This window comes from Loxodonta africana, chromosome 2 (genome assembly GCF_030014295.1).
Source record: "Loxodonta africana isolate mLoxAfr1 chromosome 2, mLoxAfr1.hap2, whole genome shotgun sequence".
NCBI classification, from domain to species: Eukaryota; Metazoa; Chordata; class Mammalia; order Proboscidea; family Elephantidae; genus Loxodonta; species Loxodonta africana.
Window position 1 is genome coordinate 41,525,130 of NC_087343.1, and position 3,085 is coordinate 41,528,214.

The 3,085-nt window shown below is 36.5% G+C and overlaps 1 non-coding gene across 1 annotated transcript; it reads right to left on the minus strand.

Annotated features, from left to right (window-relative positions):
• Positions 1 to 236: 236 nt before the first annotated feature.
• Positions 237 to 343, minus strand: LOC111750001 (U6 spliceosomal RNA). Its single transcript, XR_002785151.1, has one exon. It is a non-coding gene; the product is annotated as a U6 spliceosomal RNA (small nuclear RNA).
• Positions 344 to 3,085: the final 2,742 nt, after the last annotated feature.

Genomic DNA, 3,085 nt, shown 5'->3' on the forward strand with positions numbered 1-3,085 from the left:
GTAACCACTAATAAGCTTTGGTCTCTATACAGCTTAATATAGTTTTTATTATAAAAGTAATAGATGCAGATGCTTTCAATGCGAGGGTGTAAAGCGAAAAGTAGGTATCCCCCTCCCTTCCTCCCTCCCTCTCCCAGGCCCACTTCTCAGAGGTTGCCCTTCTTAATGTTTATAATCCAGAAACCTATAGATATACAGAAATCTATAGCCTTCCAAAAATGTTTATAGATACGCAAAAAAATATGGAACTCTTCACGAATTTTTGTGTCATCCTTTCGCAGGGGCCATGCTAATCTTCTCTGTATCGTTCCAATTTTAGTATATGTGCTGCCGAAGCGAGCACTATCTCTAGCTTTTTAAGGAAGCACCAAGTCGTATTCCAGAGTGGTTATACTATTTTACATTCCCACCAGCAGTGCATAAGAGTTCCAATCTCTCCTCTCCAATATTTATTATTTTGTGTTTTTTGGATTAGTGCCAGCCTTGTTGGGGTGAGATGGTATCCCACTGTTGTTATGATTTGCGTTTCTAATGATAGGGAGCATTTCTCCAGGTGTCTGTTAGCCACGTGAATTTCTTCTTTGGTGAAATGTCTGTTCATATCCTTTGTACATTTTTTAATTGGGTTGTCTTTTTGTTGTTGATGTTTTCCAGTATCTTATAGATTTTAGAGATCAGACCCTTATTGAATATGTCATTGCCAAAATTTTTTTTCCCAGTCCGTAGCTTCTCTTTTTACTCTTTTGGTGAAGTCTTCGGATGAGCTTAAGTGTTTGATTTTTGGGAGCTCCCAGTTATCTAGTTCTCTTCTTGTGTTTGTGCATTGTTAGTTATGGTTTATGTACTATTTATGCCATGTATTAGGGCTCCTAGCATTGTCCCTATTTTTTCTTCCACAATCTTTATGGTTTTAGATTTTGTATTTAGGTCTTTGATCCATTTTGAGTTAGGGAGGGGGTATGGGTACTGTTTCAATTTTTTTGCAGATGGATGCCAGCACCATGTATTAAAAAACTATCTCTTCCCTATTTAACAGACTTTGAGCCTTTGTCAAATGTCAGCTGCTTATAGTGGGTTATGGGTGGATGGATTTATGTCTGGGTTCTCAATTCCATTCCATTGGCCTATGTATCTGCTGTTGTACTAGTACCTGTCTGTTTTGACTACCATGGCGGTATAATAGCTTCTAAAATGAGGTAGTATGAGGCCTTTCACTTGGTTCTTCTTCTTTAGTAATGCTTTACTTATCCAGGGCCTCTTCCCTTTCCATATGAAGTTGGTTATTTTTTTCTCCATTTAATTAAAAAATGCATTTGGAATTCGGATAGGGATTCCACTGTATCTGTAAATCACTTTGGGTAGAATTGACATTTTCGTAATGTTGAAACTTCCTATTCACAAGCATGGTATGTTTTTCCACTTACTTAGGTCTCTATTGGTTTTTGCAGTAGTTTTCTTTGTACAAGTCTTTTACTTCTCTGGTTAGATTTATTCCTAAGTATTTTATCTTCTTGAGGGCTATTGTAAATTGTTTTGATTTGCTGATTTTCTTTTCAAAATTCTCTTTGTTGGAGCAGAGGAATTCAACTGCTTTTTCTTTGTTATTCTTATATCCTGATACTTTACTGAAATCTTCTATTGGTTCCAGTAGTTTTCTTGTGGATTCTTTGGGGTTTTCTGTGTATAAGATCACATCATCTGTGAATAGGGATACTTTTACTTCTTCCTTACCAATTTCAATGCCCTTTATTTCTTTTTCTTGCCTTATTGCTCTGGATAGGGCCTCCAGCACAATGTTGAATAAGAGTGGTGATAAACAACATCCTTATCTGGTTCCTGTTCTCAAGGGAAATGCTTTGAGACTCTCTCCTTTAAAATGATGTTGGCTGTTGGCTTTGTATAAATGCCCTTTATTACGCTGAGGAATTTCTCTTCTATTCTTATTTTGCCAAGAGTTTTTATTAGGAATGGGTGTTGGACTTTGTCAAATGTGTTTTCTGCATCAATTGATAAGATCCTGTGGTTCTTATCTTTTGTTTTATTTATGTGATGGGTTACATTGATATTCTAATGTTGAACCATCCCTGCACCCCTGGTATGAATCCCATTTGGTCATGATGAATTACTTTTTTGATATGCTGTTGAATAATATTTTCTAGAATTTTGTTAAGGATTTTTACATCTATGTTCATGAGGGATATTGGCCTGTAATTTCGTTTTTTTGTGGTGTCTTTTTCTGGCTTTGGTATCAGGGTAAGGCTGGCTTCATAGAATGACTTCAGGAGTATTCCTTCCTTTTCTATGCTCTGAAATACCTTTAATAGTAGTGGTGTTAACTCTTCTCTGAAAGTTTGGTAGAATTCTCCAGTGAAGCCATCCAGGTCAGGGCTTTCTTTTTTGTTGGGAGGTTTTTTTTTTTAAAATTACCTTCCAATCTTTTCTTTTGTTATGGGTTTATTTAGTTTTTCTACCTCAGTTTGTGTTAGTTTAGGTAGGTAGTGTGTTTCTAGAAACTTGTCCATTTCCTCTAGGTTTTCAAATTTGTTGGAGTACTATTTTTGGTAGTATTCTGTTATGATTCTTTTAATTTCAGTTGGATATGTTGTGATATCACCCAACTCATTTCTTATTCAGGTTATTTGCTTCCTCTCCTGTTTTTCTTTTGTCAGTTTGGCAAACGGTTTATTGATTTTGTTGATCTTTTCAAACAACCTACTTTTCATCTTGTTTTTATATTCTATATTTCATTTTTTCTGTTCTGTTGTTGTTAGGTGCTGTTGAGTCAGTTCCTACTCATAGTGACCCTATGCACAACAGAGTGAAACACTGCCTAGTCCTCCACCATCCTCACAATTGTTGCTATACCTGAGCCCCTTGTTGCAGCCACTCTGTCAGTCTATCTCATTGAGGGTCTTCCTCTTTTTCGCTGACCCCCTACTTTACCAAGCATGGCGTCGTTCTCCAGGGACTATTCTATTCTTTACTATTTCTTTTCTTCTGGTGCCCAAGGGCTCCTTTTGCTGCTGTCTTTCTATTTGTGTTGTAGGATTAATGTTTTAATTTTGGCCCTTTCTTCTTTTTAGAT